Source organism: Mastigoproctus giganteus, chromosome 3 (genome assembly GCF_048544385.1).
Source record: "Mastigoproctus giganteus isolate SK-2022 chromosome 3, ASM4854438v1, whole genome shotgun sequence".
In the NCBI taxonomy this organism is placed as follows: Eukaryota; Metazoa; Arthropoda; class Arachnida; order Uropygi; family Thelyphonidae; genus Mastigoproctus; species Mastigoproctus giganteus.
Window position 1 is genome coordinate 199,836,651 of NC_143577.1, and position 21,693 is coordinate 199,858,343.

Here is a 21,693-nt window from a genome sequence, read left to right on the forward strand (position 1 = left end):
CCTGTTTTTTCGGAAAAAAAAAAAAAAAAAAAAACCGAGTTTCTGAAGGGGAAAAACGTGCAGCCCTCGCCTTCTTCCGCGCCGAGGGAAGGGGGGGGGGGGGGTACAGGATTCAAGTTCGACCTTTTTTTTTTTTCACATGTGAGGGGGGAAAAAAACGATAATAACCGCATACTACCCGTGAGAGAGCGGAGAATGCATTTACAGCCACGAAACAAAATCTTGCTGGTTCAATTTCCTCTCCTCTCCCATCCCGTTGTCTCCGCGGGAAACTTATCTGGAGGATAAAAAGAGATACCTGTGGGCATAAAGACCAACTTCTGATAGATATCAATTTACTAAATGCCCTTTCATTTACTATTCTATTGCAGCAATAATAAATGCAAGTAATCTACTCAAGGCTAGTGCTTGTGCATTAACAACGCGTTGCTAATTGTATAACTGACAAAACATGTTTTTAATCAAGTGCTGAGCCATGGATATGAAAGAGAGCACGTTGACAATGCGGTAGTTTTCATTGCACGCTATTTTCCACACTGAGGTGAACTTGTGTACAGGATCATGAATGCCAATTTAGCTTAGGCCGACTAAAACACAGCCATGTTCGTTGCCTTAGTAACTGTATCGACCAAGCAGTTGTTTCACGATGCTGCAGTTATACGTTTTATTACTTGTAAGGTTTTTTCTTTACTTATTAAACCAAGCTCAGTTATTATTACCGTATATCACATTTCATGAATGTAATATAATTTTTTATTTAATTCTATATTAAAAATTCAATTTTTAATATAATTTTTAATGTACAATTATAAATGCTAGCAAAATATGTAATTCAGCATTTTGAGCTTTCTTGAAATTATCTTGCACATAGCTTAATAAAGCCATCTTTATTAAGAAACTGATGGTTCAACTGGGATGTTTTCATGAATTCACATTATTTTTTGCGTTCTTCAACTAGCATTTTTATTTTTGCTTTAAATCTCATTAATACAAAGTTCACGGGACCTAAAGTTTGGGTTTTGTAATAACGAGGCTCACCGAAAATTTTAAAACTTTTAATATAGTTGGGAAAGGACGTTACGTGGTTTCTATCCATGCGGTAAATTATATATATTTAATAATAATAAATGAAATTATTAACAAAATAGTTTTATTAAAACCTGTCACCTGCTAAATTGTTAGCCATGCATTGGAAGCCGTTTTATCTCTGTGGTCTTGATGGAGGTCCTTGTAGTGTCTGCCATGGAGTTATTCTTTGCCCATCTTTCACGCTTCGTTTGTGCCATCTGAGGGGAAGGGGGGACTCGTTTAGGTTGGGGGTATTTTGCCTGTCTTCCTTATAGCCTGGTAGAGTGCTGCTGTGTTTTTCTGGAAGTAATTCGGGTGGTGTTGGTAGCTCATTCTCATCATTGTCCTTGTCTTTCTCATGATATCTTCCAACTCGGCGTTAGTCCAATTTATGATCCCGAAGGAGTATGTTAGTACTGGGACTGCATAGATGTTTATTAACACGGCTTTAACCGTGTTCCCTCCGTTCAGCTTTGGTTTGAGCAGGCTTCTGAGTCTCTGATGGTATTTTTCAGTCAGGAAGGCCGTGATCTCCTTGTGCTCTAACTGCTGAGCCTGCATCATCCCCAGGTATTTGTAGGTCTCCCCTCCCTGTCTTCGATCTTTTTACCAGTCTGCAGTTGGTTATTTATTTATTATTATTATTTTTTTTTATAGGAGCATTAGCAACTAAAGCCATAGTGCTCCTGGGATATGCGGTTGTCATTCCCTGACCTTTCCTCATCCTCCGTATTTGGTGGTCACGGGCTCGAACCCCGGTCTAATCAAGAGCAGCGTGTGCTACGCACTACTGCTCCTGCCCACCTGGTTACGGAGGCGCCCTTCAGTTGGTAGTTTCGGCCGACTGATTTCCCTTGATGCAATCCATGGGTCTTGCATTTGTCTGGATCAAATTCCATCTTGATATCATTGCTGAATTCTTCGGTGATTATTAATATTATTATATAATATGCAACAATAATAATAATAAATATAATTATATTTATTATATAATTTACCGTTTCAAAACTTACCATTTTCAATAGTATATGTTTAATAATATTAACTTAAGCTTTGGCTAACTTTACATTAAAGAATAGTTTGTTTAGATTTTCTTTTATTTATAAGAGAAGCTATAAGAAAAGAAACAGAAAAATTGAATGAAAATATATACTCCTGTAGAGGGGAAAGATATGTGCTTTGCTTGAAAGAGAATTTACATCATCCTCCATGATGAATATAGCTTGTTTTGTGTGAATTTGATGATCATGAAGTTTTCGTATGTATTGTGCTAGTGTTCTTACGCACTGCGTGACCAGAATATTAGGTCATTATGTGTACTGCATTCTTGAGCCGGTCCTCCTAAGAGCATCTGTATTACATTTGCCTGTAGAACTTGTTCAAAATGATTTTAAGGTGACTGCTATAAGGATTCCTAAGAGGAGACAAATATTTTTATATGGTATGTTTCATTCATAAAACAAATGTTTTAGAAGATTGACATTTTATATCTTTGCTGCCGCTTAATATCAAAATAGCGATTTTAGGATATTAAGAACGTTATTTTTTGAATTTTAGTGTTGGCAACGAATGTATCAACAATTTTTTTCGTAGTCAGCTCATAATGGGTCTTGTAAACATCAATCGCGCACAAATCAGTGGACAGAACCAAGAATACAGAAAATAAAAAAAAAAAGTATTTTCCTTAGACCACTAATTTTAATTTTAACAGTGTACTATCTATTATGCTAGAAATGTAGCGATCTGTGTCCCATCCGTCAACTTGACTGATATTTAAACTAAATGTCTATTTATTTTATATTTTTTTAAAAGCCACCCTCATCTTTTAAAACTTCACTTTCTGTATTTGTTTGTTTTACTTTTAAAAATGTTCTGTTTATACTCCAGCACGACCACTAGTTCAGAAGAGTTTATAATTAATCATTTCCACATGTGGACATGTGTTTTTGTAATGGGCGGCACCTAGAACGATAGTTCATCTCCGCCTCGTATCTCTGTGAAGAACAGTACCACTGTAGAAGGGCCAGAAATAATTAGTGTATGTTTGTGTGTATTGTGTGTGTGTTCTGTTGTTGTGTCTGACCGCTTGGCTACCCAGAATCATCAGTCACCTGGACAGATGATTCTGGGTACTCGTCCACACCACGGGAAGGTGGGCCAGTCTTAATGGAGCTCGCACTGTCTCAATTCGAGACTCTGACCCACCTGATGTTGGCAAAAGATGGGCCAGATTCCTCTGGGGGCCCACTCCAGAGGAGAGAAAAAAAAAATTTCCCCGTGGTGTTAAAAAAAAAAAAAAAAAATATATATATATAAAATAAATAAATAAAATAAAAAAAATATAAATAAATAATAATAAAAAAAAATTAGGGAATGTTACACATTCATAATATGTTACTCCCTGCTCAATAGGGAGTAACATATTATGAATATGTTACTCCCTATTGAGCAGCTCCACCAGACAAAGGAGTAGAATTATTCGTAGCCGTATAACTAATTCTTCTTCTTGTGAAAACATTAGATGCAAACTGCTGAAGAGCAACATAAGAATTCTTGTCTCCCACCAGCAAAGTTTCATGCCCATGAGAGAGTGTAGAAACTGATGAATGAAGAACATCTCTAAAGTCATTATACAGCGGACATTCAAATAAAATGTGGCTCCAATTTTCATTTTCCCCGCATTGACAAGTTTCCGTTCTAGAAATACCAAAACGACATAGTTTTTCGTTAAGAGATCCATGTTCCGTTAAGAGGAAGGATGTATATAAGTCTAAAGAGAACCAAACAGGTTTCTGCTTTACACAAAAGCTCACCTCAAGTCCTAATAACAGATCCGAACAGATGACGTATCCCAGCGGGTCTGCCACAGATTTATCATTTCATTCCACAAACGATTACGTTCTTGCTTAATATCTGAATTAATATTCAGAACCAAACCCATAAATTCAGTTGATAGTTGGTTTTTTAACCTATAACAAAGACCTCTGTAAGCTACGTGAAGGTCTAATGGCAATACACCTGCAAGAACCTGCAGTGCAGAAGTTGAAACAGTTCGACAAGCTCTTAACATACATAATAATATCGTGCATTGCATAGTAGCCAACTTCAATCGAAATTTAACAGTTCTAAGCCTGTGAAACCATACACCTGCAGCATAAGTAGCCATAGGAAGGAATACGGCGTTATAATAGATTCTCATGGTACGTCTAGGAAGTCCCCAGTCTGAACGAGAAATTTTTACAATAGCACCAGTGAATCTTCTGATCTTTGTTGTTACATTATTTAAATGAGAGACAAAATTAAGCTTTGAGTCGATTGTAATCCCAAGTAATTTAGTTTCAGAGACAAGTGGAATCCTGTTATTATTAATCTTCACTAAAGGGGATCATTGAGGGTTTAAATGTGATCCAAAGATCATCATTTTAGTCTTAGACGAACTTATTGTTGAACGAAGAACATCTCTAAAGTCATTATACAGTGGACATTCAAATAAAATGTGGCTCCAATTTTCATTTTCATATTTTGTGTCAAAGTTAGTTCTTTTCGATAGGCTCACTTGAACACACAGCTCTTTTAAAATGTGTTTTGAGCTGACGCTTTTCCAAGTAGCCAATCAATATTATATCCCCCCCAACAATCCCAAAATCATTTCTATAGTGAATTTAATTGTTAACCATATTTAGCAATCACACGAGCTTGAACTATGGTCTATTCCAGTGATCTCCAAACTTTTTTTTGGTCGCGCACCCTTATTTTACTTAAAAGGACTAGCGCGCACCCCGGGATAAAAAAATTAAATATATAAGTTTAATATTTTTTAAATTTATAAATCATTTACATTGGAAGGCTTTATATCTAAAATTACATTTATAAAATCGCATATAATTTTAAAAGATCACAAATAAAAAAATACAAAACAAAATTAAATTGATGTTCAAGTACAAAATGCATGTACTTGAACGTGCATGATCAAACAAAGCCGCATAATGAAGTGTTCAAATTACATTTATTTATAATTTTTATTTTCAATTACGTTTCGAAAAACTGAAGTTTTCATAATTAATAAATATTGATTTATTGCGGATAACTCGCGCATCCCATGGAACCTCTCTGGAGACCACTGGTCTATTCAAACGGCTGTTCACTCTCGCACTTGACCTGTGCCTAGCCTAAAATAGTTAGTTATTCATTTCAGAGTACAGTATTCATCAGTTAATATTGAATTGTCATCTGTGTCATCATGAAGGTAAATTCAGTAAAAAAATATTGCAGCACGGAGAAAGTATAGTAGCCCTCTGAACACAATTCAAGGTTTTATATGCAACTGCAATACATATAGTCGTTCTCTGTCCGACAATGAAGACATCTGGAGTGAATTATCTTGTTGGCTGCGTTTGTGACAGCCGTAACACTGTCTCCTTCAACGAGGTGGGGGACGAAGGGGGTTGAAAAGTTTTTAGCCTATCATATAAAGAAAATAGATATCAAAAAGACACGTGTTTTTAGTCATCATATTCACCCCCGATATTTACACTTTCTACATCGAATCGCTGAGAAACTTAGACCATTTGCAATAGACGTCTAACCATGTTTTTTGAATGCTTTGTAGCAGTAATGACTTCATTATTTTGTGTCAAAGTTAGTTCTTTTCGATAGGCTCACTTGAACACACAGCTCTTTTAAAATGTTTTGAGCTGACGCTTTTCCAAGTAGCCCATCAATATTATATCCCCCCCCCCAAACAATCCCAAAACAAGTTACTATCGCTTTGTTTGCCGAACAGTGAAAATATCAATCATTTACTGGTACATGAATGTTCTGTGACCTAACGGCATCATTTAATGAACCTCGTCCCTGTGCACACGCAAGGACAAAAAAAAAAAAAAAAAAGAAACAAACAAACAAACATCCTTCTGAATGTTGGCCTTGATCATTTTTGTTGAATTACTGACTGAAACTGTCCTTCCAGATATTTGATCATCTTCAAGATCAAATTTACCTCTTTTGAAGCTGCCAATTCATATTTATCTTTTAATATATTAAGCACGTCCTCATAGATATCTTTGCCACATTTCGTTCATTCCTTCTCAGTTTTCCAATTCCTGGGTACAACACTTGAATATCTTCTGAATAACCTGAAAGCATACGAAATTACTTTAAAAAAATTGTCTGGTACTTTGTGCCAAATAGTTTTTTTAATAATACGCCTATTATGGGAGGCCTAAACACTGGAGTAGCAATGGTATTAAGAAAGATTGAGCACCTGGTGGTGATAGGCTCTCCTTGCCATCTTATTAATTTGTGTGTTGAAAAGCGAGCTGCATGCTTCCTGTGAAAGTAGATGAATATTTGGTTGACATATATTACGAGAGAGAGAGAGAGAGAGAGAGAGAGCCGCTAAAAGAAAAGATACACAGTACGTACATATTTAAACAGTTTCAGCTGATGAATGCCACCGAAGTGTAAAAGATTTTGAAGCATGTCTATACATGTTGGCTGTCTTTGGTAATGTGTGCCTACACCGACAAAACAGTGGCAGCCTTTGTATGTTTAAAGCAGAGGTTATAAGTGGTGAGAAAAGCAGCATGAGCACGTTTCAGGGATACTAAATTTCAATTTAAATAAGTGATCACTAGAGAGTTGCACCGTTTCTTGTTTAAATCTAATTCATGATCCAAAAGTTTTCAAAGACAACAGATTAATGAACTCAAGAAAAAGAAATTCTGGTAAAAGCGATCCTAAACAGGTCACGCAACCTGATAATTCTGTGCATCTTATCATCACTCGTTCATGATTCTCTCTTGTTTTTTTAAAGTAATTTGCTTGTTTATTTTACATGTTATGCCAACTTTTGAAAATCTGAACATAGCTTTCAACCCAACGCCCATCACTATATCGCATCCATGAACTGATGTCATTACTCCTTGAAGAAAGAAAGTTATGTAAAAATTTATTTTACTAACAGTTTTCAAATCTGTCACTTCCATTTTACAGATTAATTAAACTAGATTCTGACTTAGTCATAGGTATTTATACTGCCAAGGTCGTGGAGAAACTAAAACAAGAGAAGATTCTGTTCTTTGCTTAGTGAGGAAGTACACTGAAAGAACAGAATTTATGGAGTTCCTGGGCAACGCAACGCTGTCACCCCTCTCGCTAGTGGACGAACCCACCGCTTGGCAGGTATGTAGGTACTCTGCATCACTGCATTCACATAGACGATAATTTGATGTCAGTATGGATAAACGTCGCGAGTTAACTGACTTTGAAAGAGGGATGATAGTGGGTGCCCGACGCATGGGTCACTCTATCGCGGAGGTGGTACAGAAATTGCATTATCTCCGTTCGACAGTATCAAGAGTATATTGGAATACGCCATTTCCGGAATAATCCATCTCATCGTGAACAGCACTGTGGGCGGAGAAAGGTGGTGGATGAACGTGGCCGTCGACGTCTGTCTTGCATTGTTTCAGCCAACTGTAGAGCGACAGTGGAACAAATCACCGCCGACTTCAACGAGGGAGGTGCCAGAAACGTCTCCAGACTATCAGGCGATCATTAGCTGCAATAGGTTATGGGATCCGCCGACCCACTAGAGTCCCATTGCTAACACCGCGACACAGGACTCTACGCCTCAGCTAGGCGGAAGAACATCGGCACTGAACCTTGAATGGGTCTCCTGCTCCGATGAGTCCCGTTTCCAGTTAGTTAGAGCGGACGGGAAAGTGCGTATCTGGCGGAAACCGCACGAAGCTATGCACCCGTCATATCAACAAGGAACTGTTCAGGCAAGTGGACGGTCGGGAATGGCCTGAGTCATATTCAACTGGCACACGTTGGGGCCTCTCGTACGTCTAGACGCATCTGTGAACGGTGCAGGTTACGTGTCCATCCTTGCAGACCATCTGCATTTCGTCATGATCATCATACACCCACAGGGCAATGGACTCTTCCAGCAGGAAGTGCACTTCCCCACAGAGCCGTGGTGACTAGAACATGGTTCGAAAAGCATTCCACAGATTTTACCACCATGGAATGGCCTCCCGTTCACTGGACATGAACCTTGTGGAGCATCATTTGGATGCTTTGGATCCTCCACCTAGGAGTGCAACAGAATTTTGGACAGCGGTGTAGCAAGCATGGATGGATATACCTGTGGAACGCTTTCGTAAACTAGTTGACTCAATGCCTCGCCGTGTGACTGCCCTTATCCAGGCGGAAGATGGCCTCCCCGTTACTAGGTAGGTATCGCATGATTTCTGTCCATTCAGTGTACTTTATGGCTGCATGTGACTACATGGTGCACTATAAATTCTGAAGTAGCACAAATTTCATTAATTTGCAGTGCATCCTTTTCAAATTTGAAATTTTTTGTGGACAAGTTTCCTGGTGCTTCTTAGTGTCACTAAATATAAATAAATAGATGAATTGATAGAACTTATGCAAAAAAGAACTGATGTAGAATGGTCCTTGGTTGGGGAATTGACAAGTGCACAGGGAAGCTTGAAATATTACAAATTATCTCGTCTAAATTTGCATTTTAACAGTTCCTCATAGCAGTTTTGAGTGTGAGAGAATACTCAACCTTCAAAAACTATGTTCAGATCCCTTTCTGATTAAGTTTTGAAAATGCTCCAAGTCTAGAAGCAGGGGGTACTGTATTGTTATGAACAAAACTGACTCAACATTTCTGAAAAGGGCCAAGTTTGCATCACTATCTTTCTTGATGCAGTTAAAATCAGTTGATGTCTACTAGAATAGCCAAAGAGAAATCCACAGAAGACACACCTAGAGACAGAAAAATTCTAGGTAAGCTAACTTTTAAAAGCCTGCTTTACTGATGAACAATCCTATGTGTGTATTTTAATATAAAAAGTGTATTTTGCTAGTGAAATTTAATTTCTAGTGCAGTATGGACGTTAGACCTCGTGCTTTTTCAGAGAAATCTGTTTTTTGTGGAACCCTCTTGCTTTTTGCAAAAGTCCTGTTTTCGCCTCCGAAAATGTGTGATATCTTCCCCCCCCCCCCTACAAATCCTTTGTTTCCAGCTTCTTGAAAGTTAAAAGTTGACAGTTATGCCAATGAATAACATAATAGCAACCGTTGCTGTTAATTACTTGCAATTTGTCTGAAGCCATTACGCCATCTCCAGGTGACGAGTGGGGACAATGTTAGGCAGTTATTCACGTTCCACAGCTTAACCTTTACACAGGTGCGCTGTTCGGAAGCTGAATGTATACTTGGAGGGGGGCAAGGTTTTCTTCAGGCATTGTAGCGGTTCTGTTTCCAAGAGTAGTAATGCTATTAGCTTGCTGTTTTAGGTGATTTGGTTTTTCGAAAGTAGTGAAGAATGGAGAAAAAAATTGATATTACTCCTAGGAAGATTACCAGAATTAAGACTGAAGGAATGCGGAAAAAACAAGCACTTTTAGAATTTCAACACTAAAATTGTTGGCGTACATAAAACAATAGTTAGGTGGAAGTAGCTCTCAGTGTAAAAGTAGGCAAATGTGGAAGAAAACGTATACCAACTCCAGGGGCTGTATCTGCACAAAAAAAAAAAAAAAAAAGATTTAAAACTTTACCTTGGCCTGTAATTTCACAGATTTGAGCCCCATAGAAAAGAAAATCTACATACTTAATTAAAAGAGGCAGGGGGTGGAAAAAAACTCATACGAAATGCTCTTTACCTTGGCCTGTAATTTCACAGATTTGAGCCCCATAGAAAAGAAAATCTACATACTTAATTAAAAGAGGCAGGGGGTGGAAAAAAACTCATACGAAATGCTAATTGACGGAGACTGTAATTAGAGTATGGTATCATGAAGTACCGCAAGAAACACTTAAAATCTTTGTATGTTTCATGCTGGACATATCTGACAAAATATTAATTATGATTATAGATTACGGTATAGTTTAGAGCTAAAGCCTCAGGTTATGTAAAGAGTTTAACTAATGTACAAGTTAGTGCAATTGCACTACCTCGAATAAGTAATGCTTCACCATAGGAGAAGACTATTGTTACTTATTATCAGCGGATACTATCACCCATACGGCACTGTTTCGGAGCTTATTGGCTCCTCATCAGTGGGTGGACAGGTATCCTGGTGTTGCATTGGTGAAAACCCAGTTGCGAAGTATATCGTGGCAGCTCGTTGTAAAGATATTCACAATATGAGAATACTTAATTATGCCAATTTATAACTACTTAAGTTGTTGGCTATGTACAGAAATGATGCAATTGCACTAACTTGTATTAGTTAAACTCTCTCTATATAACCTGAGGCTTTAGCCCTAAACAGTACCGTAATCTAAATGACTCCACACCATCAGGCATCTCTCATATTGTAGATTTATACTTCGCAACTGGGTTGTCACCATTGCAACACCAGGGTACCTGCCCACCCACTGATGAGGAGCCAGTAAGCTCCGAAACGGTGCCGTATGGGGGGCGCCTGATGGCCACGGTGTTTCCGAGAATAGGTAACAACAATCTTTTCTACTGGGGAAGCGTTGCCTATTCGAGGAATTTATGAGCTTTTGAGTAGTGCGAGTTGAAGGAGCAACTCCCTATCTTCCTTCGATGGCATTTCTTCCTCTCTTACTATCACCTTCCTACATCTTTTTTTTCTTCTTTTTTTTTTTTTTCTATATCTAATAGGGATAGTATGAGGATAACAGAGATCTTTATTCCATACCATATTTCAAACGGTGCCGTATAGGTGATGAATAAGTAACAATAGTCATCTCCTATGGTGAAGCGTTACTTATTCGTTACAACTCGTTGTGAAGGTATTCACAATATGAGATATACTTAATGATGCCAATTTATAACTACTTAAATAGTTGGCTATGTACAGAAATGATGCAATTGCATTAGTTATGATTGCAGGTAAGTAACAAAAAAAAACTACCTTCAGTTGCTTTTATTTTGTTGGTTAGTATGAATGTATATGCATGAAAATTTTTTAATATATACTGTATATATATATTTTTTTTTTTTTTTTTTGCAGGAATCGATATTTTTTTAGTCACTAACATTAATTTTAATGTTAATTTCGCAGTGCCCAAAAACAGCTTTTTGCTGTTTTTGGGCACTGCGATTTTAAACTGTTTTAATTGTTTTAAACATACTAGCTGTTGCAGATTTTGGTTTGCGATGCCCCATCCACACACCCACGCAACTAAGATTATGGAGCTAGAGGATCGCCGATTTTGCTTTTGCTCGGGTGAAAAAAAAAAAAGGCGGAGGGGGTTGCTGAGAGTGGAAGCTGAGTAACACGGTGCACTGTTTGTACCTTTCCATTGAAGAATACACTGTATTATCTGTTGGTTTCCTGCCCTCACGGCTAGCAGAATGGTTTTTGTTCTACAACATACACTAGTGTTCAAAGAAAGTGCATCACCCCTTAAAATTGTAATTGTCGTCCGAATAACGTAAGTATATGGCAATATTTCTTACAGATTGCATCAGATAAGATTGACACGTGTAGTCTTAATGACACGTGATGACGTAATATTGCATCAGCCGTTACTTTCAGCTATATAAGCACGCTCTGCTAGAGTTGCAGGCATTCCTTGCTTGTGTTAGGATGGCGAGTTACGTGCAGATGCCGCCACGAAGAAAGAATGCCATTGTTGCTTTACGTGAGGAAGGATGTTCTTCCCGTCATATCGCTTATAGAGTGTCTTGTAATCAGTCGACAGTGAATAGATTTCTTTCCAAACTCAAGCATACTGGTTCTGCTGATAGGAAAAAAGGAAACGGACGCAAGCGAGTCCCTACGCCAAAACAGGACCGCGCTTTGAATGGCTTATGCCTTAAAAACCGTAAAGCTTCTTCATCTGAGCTGAAAAGAGAATGGAAAGAACATACAGGAGTGGCAGCAGGTCAGTGACAGCAAGTGGCAGCAGACAGTCAGTAGTAACAGTCAGGAGACGCCTCTTCAAAAATGGACTTGTAGCCCATCGTCCTAAGAAGAAGCCCCTCCTCACACAAAAAATGAAAAAGGCCCGATTAATTTGGTGTAAGGAGCATATCAAATGAACCCCCGAGCAGTGGAAGTCAATTATTTTCCCGGATGAGAAGAAATTCAACCTGCATGGCTCTGATGGGAGACAAACGATTCTAGACATGGTGACGAATACTATCCAGACTGTATGGTGTCTACGTTGAAATTTCCTACCAGCCAAATGATATGGGGATGCATTGCATATCACCTGCAGTTTATCAAAGGTTCGGTAAATGCCAATGGGTACCTGGCTATATTGGAAGGCAAATTGCTGCCAACCATTAGAGACCATTTCAACCTGGCAAGTAACTGCATCTTTCAGGACGACTCTGTCATCGGGCGAAAAGTGTAAGTATGCACTTCTGTAGTTAGTTTAGCTTCATTTCTGCATTAGAGGTTCGACAGGGAAAATTAATTGGAAGTATGGTTCATTACAACTTTTAGCTGGCCAGGAAACAGCCCAGACCTGAATCCTATAGAGATCTGTTGGCATTGTGTGGAATCTGCAGTTGCCAAAAAGAAACTAAAGGCCCTTCGTGAACTTCAGGAAGCTATAATTCGTGTTTGGAACCACGAACTATCAGTTTATGTCAATGCCTCGACGGTGTGCTGCTATCATCAGGACCAGAGGCGGTTCAACTAAATATTAGTTTGCACCTTTGTGAACTTTCATTTTGTTTTCCATCTAAAATGATGAACTGAAGCAAATTGTGAGGGCTTCTGATAACATTTCAGCCATAATTGTCGTGTTTACCAAAACTGTTGTATAAAGGTTGCAAATGCTCATTTTGGAATATTTTGAGAGCACCTGTCAAATATTACTTAACTATTAATAAATATTTTTGTTTATATTTCTATTTGTGATACTAGTCATTAGTGTAGCATACCATCACGAAAAAAAAAGTAGAAATGTGAAATTCCTAGGTGATGCACTTTCTTTGAACACCAGTGTAGATGGCGGCATACCACTTGTGGTTTGTGTGTGTTTGTGTTTCAGTTAGGAAATTGCTGTTATAGACAAAATTAATTTTATTTCTCCTTAATTTTACAATAAATACCACTAAGGAAAATGAATGAAGGGGTTGATAAGAGTTACTGTTATCACAGTATTGTTACCATGATATAAAATTTTATAAAAGCATCCTAAGTGATAAAACTTTTCTTTAAAATAACTACTTAACGGCCGTTACAAGTATGTGATATCGGAATGACTGACTGTTTAGTTCACTCAAATTGTTCAGATGTAACTAATAATTTATAAAAATGAATTTATTCCTTATTTTATTAAAGTGACCAGATCCTTAGTATTCCAATGCGGGACATCTGGGTGATGGTTCATCGCTACGTGATGAACAGAAGGTTGCGTGAAGGACATGAACTGTGAAAAATAGTTGTAATTAGAAGGAGAAAAAAGAAAACACTTGAGGGATCATGTTTTTAATCGATTTTTGTTTAGTGAAAAAAGGTTGTTTTTTCTGTGAAATAATACTAATAATAAAAATACATACTTCTTTTAACAATAAAAACAAGAGAAATTATATTTCAGTCAATCTCGACACTACTGTCACTGCATGTGATTAGAGTCCCCGTATATATTTAGCTGTCACAAAGTTTTAAATCGCAGTAGAAGTACAAGACTACATCCAATTTTAGAGTCAGTAGTGTTGAAACACGACAAACACTGGCAGCAACCCCATATGCGCGCCGCGCACCAACAACAATCGCCTGATCTGGCCTAGTGAATGATGGATCACTCGCGCTCATGTACGCGCTCTCCCAGTCATCTGATCATGTACAGCATATTTAGTATGATTTATTCCATTTCTAACGATTTATGTTGTTTGCATTTCTGTATGTACTTGCTGAAGAAGGAGTTCATTACTCCGAAAGCTACTTCTCGTATTAAAACTTATTAAATTTAGTTAGTTACTGCTTCCACTGGCTCTGCTGTATTCTCTTCTTCTGAACCGTGGAAACCAGTGCCACACACTCATTCTCTTTCAAATATTTTTCCTCCGAGTGAATTTTTCTTAATAATTCTTTATTATTTGCGATTCTTCATAAAATTCTTCACAAGGATTCTTCACATTGCTTTCAGCGTTTCTACGGTCAGTTGTGTTTTTGTTGACGCCCACAACTTATTTACTACCGAAAAACTCTTTCCGTTGTACCATTGGTTCCCAGCAAACTTAATGGCAAACATAATTATGTTTGCCATTAAGTATGGAGGCTACATGTCCAACCGGGACAGTTTGCAACGAGAGGCAAACGACTGAAATTTGGGACGTCTGGTCACTTTACTCATATCTAAGTTTTGGTAAACCTAATGACAGTTGAAACACGCGCACAGTAAGAAAAGAGAGGCCCTAATCCTTCTTATACGGAGGTTACGATGTAACTTGAATAAATAAAAATTGAAACAGGGATCTTGAACTCCGAAATGACTTTTGCCATTCCGGCTAGCCTAGTTCTAATACTATGTAACTTTACAAATAGCGGCCTTCAGCTTAAAACATTGAGATCCCAGGGTTATTAACTAGAGTTGCCAGCTGTCTTACTATCTGGCATTATTAGCCTAAATCGCAATTATGTTATTTTATGTATAAATTACATTTCGATTTTTACGAGCGATAATAACGTGAAAGTAGAGTGGGCCCGGATCAAGCCACTCGTCAGTTATTTCTCGTTTGCTTCTGTATTTTTGGTGGACGGTTGTTTTGAAGAATTTATTTATTATTTTTTTGCTTATTTCTTGTGACGACGCCCAAGCCCATATGGTTCATGGTATATATTACTCGTATGGAGTAAGTCAAATCTTGCATCACATTTTTGAACATTCATATACCATAATGAGACTGCCTTGCCGATTGCAGTGGTTAGGGAATGGAGAACCCTCACAGTTGACAAAACTGCGAACTGTAACTACAATAATGGGAAAGGAAGAAGGGGTAAAGTGTTTTCGTGTCTAACGGCACCAGGGGTTTCCCCATCTCCGTGTTGCTTTCATTGTGGGTGTAAAACAGTTCACTGCAAAAGCCAGAGATTTAAAAGTGTATGGATATTCTATATGTGCAGTGTTGTGTATCGTTCTTCATCTGGCCATTTAGCCGTTGAATCCCTAATGGGGGCCCACCGTTGCCCACACTTAGACCGGTGAAGGCAGACCAGGTACCCAGTAGTTTGTTTTACTCTGGCAGGCCCTGCCACCTATTTCTTGAGATTTCAGTGGCTAGGGCCTAAAAAAAAAAACACATCATCATAGGGATGAGTGCTAGAAAGGGTTGATCGAATAGGTTAACGAAACACTGTATTTGGCATAGTTTATATTTTAGAATTTGTGTGGGGCATACGCTAAGTCTAGGATATAGGTAGAGTGTAGGGGGGGGGGGTACTGAAGACGGGAAATGAAAGGCAGAAGTATGGGAACGATAGGGAAGGCAACCCCAAAGAATCACTGGGGCAGGCCCATACCCCACCAGAAGGAAATAGAGGGGGAGGGAGGGGTAATGAACTCGATGAGTCTGGAAGAAACCTAATTTTTAATAATAACTAGGGGGCAGAGTTCCCTGTGTTCGCTTTTCTGCTTAAAATGTAGAGATATGATGGAGTAAGTCAAATCTTTTCAACTAAAAGTCACTACGTAATTACATACCTGTGTTTACATAGGTCATTAAGGAAAACGCCTTTTGCTTCGGGTTCTCTAACGGATAAGGAATATTGTTGCATTCGAAAGAGCAGGACTAAAATATTCACAAAAACTAAACTGTTTACAAATATACAAACTACATCTGGAAGGTAGGGTCCCTTCATCAGCTGACCTTAATATACAAATAAAAATTACAATGGAACATCAAATGATGCCAGGCATGGTCATATATTTGATAGTGAAGCACGTTCACGAGGTTGGTAAGCGTTATGGAGGCAGTTGGCTTGCAATGCGACGAACGTTGGCATGCTTCCCAAGTATATAAAGGCCGCCGTAGCCTAGTGGTCAGGCGCGCGGGTACATAAGTACACGTGCCTTGAGTGACCGGGGTTCAAGCCCGTGACTACTGAATACGGTGCTGTTTCTTGTATTCTGTCTATCTTGTGAACTCCTCTGACTGTTTGGTCGTCCCGGAGTATAAAAAAACAGAAAATTTACATGCTCTACATTGTCAACAGCAAGTGTCTGATTCTGCCCAGTAACCCATTTATACACCAACCTCGTGCACGTGTTTCACTGTCTAATACCTGACCCCCCCCCCCCCGGCATCATTTGATGTGCCATTGTAACTTTTTTTGTATATTCATATCAGCTGATGAAGGGACCCATCATCCCAATATAGTAGCGGTATGATTGTAAATAGTTTCGTTTTTTTGTAAATTTTTTATAGTGTTGTATTGTATAATGTTATTATTTGTATAATAATAACATTTACTAATACTGTATACTAACATTATAATGCAGTGATCGAAATCTAATCAGGAAATAACCTATGTAATTATTTACCTGGGCATTTGTAGTGACGTATTGCCCCGCCCTATTCTCCCATTGGCTTCAAATATGTGACCTAATTGCTCCGCCCTCTTCTCCCATTGGCTGGAATAAATATCACTAGGAGGAAAACTTTTTTTAATGTATAGAGATAATAACACAGTTTCTTTCTTTCTTCCACTCCGTTTACAAAATATCGAAAATTCAGATTCGTCTAAACCAGTGGTGGCCAACCTTTTCCGGTACGGGGGTCATATTGAAAGTTAGATTTGTGTCTCGGGCCGCAATGAGTAATTCGAGAAAAATTAGTTTTTTACATTTTCCATATTTTGTTAAATGTAAAAGGAAGTTTCTATTTTCATGTTACCGTTTTTTATTTTAATGCTATATATAAAAATGCCAATTCCCAACACTTATGTGCAATAAATCTATGTCAGTGATTTTTTAGATTTTATTAAATTTATAAAAATATGACTTACTCTTGTTTTTTTAAAGAAATACTTTTCTTTTGCTTTTAAATGGTCACTTTAGAAAATTTACAACCAGAAAAGGATCACTGTTTTTCAATATTAAGGTGAATAAATAAATATAATGATACACCTGAAATTGAAAATATTCGAAAATTTTTAAGTACAATACACAATATCATTTACTGAACAAAACTTAACATTTAATGGATGATCGAGGCTGGATATTTTTAGATAATTGCTCAAAATTTGGTTGGAAATCTGTGACGCCAAATCTCAATACGGAATGAAGATGCTCCTCTGTTATTCTGTTTCTTTTTAAATATTTGATTTCATGAGTGAAAAAAAAAATTGCTCGCAAACATACGTTTATTCGAACAAAGTAATCATTTTCATGTCAGTTTCTTTTATTAGCGGGAAATCTTCAGATGGGAGAGCCATGTAGAATAAAAGTAGTTTATTTTTGCAGTCCATATACTTATTTTTGAGCCATGTTTTGGCTTTAAGATCAATAATTTCAAGTTGCTAGTCCGGATTGTAGTTTAAAACTATAGAAGTTAATGGATTCTCAAACAAGCTTATATCTTTTTCATGGGATCTTATATCAGCAAATCGAATTTCAAACTCGTCAAAAGGTAATTGTAATTACCAGAGGCAATGATTCTTTGGAAATACTGTTTGTTTCTCTTTTAGCTCCGTACAACATTCAAAGTGAACTGAATTGTCTTGCTCAGTTTGAGATTTAAATAATAACTTATTCTGAAATGATTTCATGGCACCATACAAATCAGAGACCAATTTTCTTTTCCCTTGTACTTTTAAAGTAAGAGGATTTAAATTACTAGAAATGTCTGTATGAATTGCAAGATCAAGCAGCCACTCCATATTTGATAGTTGTTTTATTGGTTTCCCTTTTTCTGTCATTAAAATATCAATTTCATGACGCAGAAACGATATAACAACTGCTATGACTAAGCCAGCTCACTGCACTATGTAAAATTGCACCTTCGTATCAGCTTCAATTTCTGTAAGAAACTATTGAAACATACGGTCATTAAGGGCATGTGATCTTATAAAATTTTCAGTTGAAATAATCACATTCAACATGTTGGAGATCCAGCACTTTCCCACAGAAAGCTTCTTGGTGCACAGTGCAGTGAATTGCAATCGGAGGTTCAGCTCCGATATCTATCATTTTCTTGGTTATCACCAATCATTTTTGCACCGTCATTGTTGACTCCTACCAGTTTTTTTTTTTAATATTTAATCATAATTTTTCAATAGAGTGAAAATATGTTCAAAAAGATTTTCACCTATAGTTGTTCCGAGCATATTCTGTAGATCAGCTAAATCTTCAACTGGTACAAAATTTTCATCAATTCCACGTATGAATATGAGGAGTTGGGTTATGTCATTTACATCAGTACTGTCATCCGGTGCCACACTAAAATATTTCATTTGTTTTATGTTTTGCAAAAGTTGCTGGAACAACTTCTTTCCGATATCTTCTACTCTTCGAATAATTGTTTGCCGAGACAAACTAATGTCTTGTATCATTGTTCCTCTCTCCGGACAAATTTCTTTCACAACTTTTAACAAACACCGTTTAACAAATTCACCATCACTGAACGGTTTACTTTCAAGCGATCAAATGTACAATTTGATAACTGGCACTTAACAACAGATTTCTTGACTTATACGTTTTCAGTGTGTTTTGTTTTGTTTTTGTTAATTCGTTTTGTAACTTTGAACACATTTCTTTTCGCAACTCTCCTGCTTTTTCTTCGTACTCAGTGAAGAACTAGTCTTCAGTTCACTTTTAATCAAAAATATGACATTCCAAATTGACTTTTCTCGTTAATGTAAACGATGTAGTGTCATTGGGAATTCAATTCCATTCAACGAACAAGTTATATCAAAATTGTAGAATTTCACAATATGAAAAGATTGATACGTACATAACTGTATTTCGCGTACATATGACTGCACTAAACTACTGTACACATATGACACAGTAGAGCAGTGGTTTTCAACCGGGGTGCCGCAACAATATTCCAGGGGTGCCACGTAATTTGTGTTTAAGTTACTTAAACTTATTATTTTTTAAAAATATATATGTTTATTTCATTATAAAAAGGTGTGCAGTATCTTTTTAATTTTGTAGTGATTTATAATTGATGTTTACTTAGTACCTCTATATAAAGAATAAAATTATTATATACTGTATATATTTAATTTGTATTATGAAATGTAATTTTTATAATTATATTATTGTAATAACTATCATATAACATATTTTTTAAATATTATATATATATCCGATTCTCTCTCTCTCTGTGTGTGTGTATGTATATATATATATATATATATATATATATATATATATATACACTATCATTGAATTATATTAAATAAAGTTAAATTATAATAAAATGAATAAATAATTAAGCATTCATTAGAGGCAGCGACATGCAATTCCTCCATATGAAGCTGAAATACATCCATTATTTTAAATTAAATAAAACATAAGCCAGTAGTATGGCAAAAACTGTAGAGCGAAAATTAACATAAAAATAACCCAAATAAACAATCAAACGAAAAAAAAAGAATAGATATAAACAGTAGCCCAGAAACCCTAATATAATTTCGATCTTTAAATCCAATTAACAAAAACTATACAAATTTTAGGATAATGCCAATTAGTTATTAATTTAGCGGTACCCCCCCACGAGAGGTACCAGTTCCATATATATATATATATATATATATATATATATAGAGAGAGAGAGAGAGAGAGAGAGAATCGGATCTAACAGACAGAAAATTGAGTAGGGGTGCCGCAAAATAAAATAAATTACTTAGGGGGTGTCGTTATTAAAAAAAGGTTGAAACTACTGCAGTAGGGCTTGCATGCGTGTACACGCAGTGGCGAGACTCTAAAATGATGTTTTAGTTCATTTTACTCTCGGGCCGTAGGTTGGACACCACTGGTCTAAACTACAGTATTCAGTTTAGACGAATCTGAATTTTCAATTTCTTATTACAATATTTACGTTTAAAAATGACTGAACGCTTCAAATATTTTGAGTAATTTGTAATTGCAGCCTGAGTAATAACTGAGTGTGAGAAATCATTTTTTTAAGATTTCCCACTTTTTAACCGCAGTGCGGTAATCAAATGAACATTTACAGTGCATGTTTATCTGGCTCCAAGAATCGAATAGCTTTGCCAATTAGGATTAGGATTTTAGATAATGATGTGCATTCTAAGACTAGCTTCGTCAAACAGTTTCGCATTCCTAAGCGTACTCTGTTCACCATTCTGAAAGATCGAAAAAAATTGAAAGTTTAGGTAAATATGCTGCACCGGGTAGGATTCGAGAACGAAAGGCGAAGTATCTGGATCTTGAAAAGGTACTTTTCGAATGGCTAATGATGCGTGCAAATAAAGTTCCCGTAAATGGTAAAAGCTAAGGCAGAATCGTTTATGCATCGAATGGATATTGAAGAATTTAAAAGTTCAGATGGATTGTTCCAGAAATTTAACACCTTTGTGTGTCTTAAAGGGGAGAAATGTAGTGGTGGAAAAAAAGGCCAAACAGAGGACTGCCACACACAAGTTCCTTCTTTAATCATTGGCACGGCCCTATTTTGGCGCATGAAGATCTAGCTTCGGACCTCACGATAGAGGGGCCTCTGTAATAGGAAATTTTTAAAGCGATTTCTTTTTAAATTGTTTACAATATTTATAAAATAATAAGAGAAGTTAACCTCAGTATAGTATACCTCCAGAAACCTCTGGAGAGTATCATACGGAAATGTTCTACGTACTATACTGAGGTTAACTTCTCTTATTATTTTACAAATACTGATATCAACGTAATTGGGCATCACAGCTATGGTTCATACTATCTAATTGTTTACAATGTAAACCATGTTTATATTGTAAACAGAGACAGGTGAAATTTACTGAAAGCGTGATTGACTCATTTCTCCGAAAGAACAGATTAATTTCCAGAATAAAGGAAAATCACTCTCTCCTAATTCTCTAATAGGGTGTAACAGTAGAACACAGGCTGACCAGGCGTATTATCCGCGTCGGGAATACGCCTTAATCTTTTCCACTGGCTATGAAAACAAGAAAGCAATGACCAGTGCGACTTCTCGGTATATTATGTGGGAGAGGTGGTTGTAAATGTATTACGAACTGTAAATTGCGGATTGTTAATCCTTATAGCTCTTAATTCGTGCTTCTACAGCAGCAGCTCTATTGCCTAAAGGCCACAGGTGCAAACAATTTGTACCCCGCCTCTTTCTAGATCCGTTCATTATATGGAAATTTTATTCGTTCTGCAGAAACTATTTTAATTGGACCATCCATGGATTTCAGAATCTATATAAGCTTAGACCTGAAACTGTAATATTTAGTTTAATTCTTGATGTGCAAAATTAGTGCGATATGTAGGAGTGCACACACTGAAGTAAATATAGGTACTGTATGTATCTATCTGAAAGTAGTGTTGTAGGTTAATAAATTTTGATTCTATTGTAACAGAAAATTTAAATATCAAATCTATGTAATGTTTTGGCCATAAACCATAGTATGAGGCCACTACAAATTTTCCCGGTTTATTAAAAGCTTTTTTGTTTTCTCGCTCTTAAAGTATAAA

General features: G+C 36.9%; 1 protein-coding gene across 1 annotated transcript in view; it reads left to right on the plus strand.

Annotated features, from left to right (window-relative positions):
• Positions 1-21,693, plus strand: part of LOC150088569 (kinesin light chain-like) — a 376,502-nt gene that overhangs the window by 80,537 nt on the left and 274,272 nt on the right. The gene's annotated exons all lie outside the window — the stretch shown is intronic.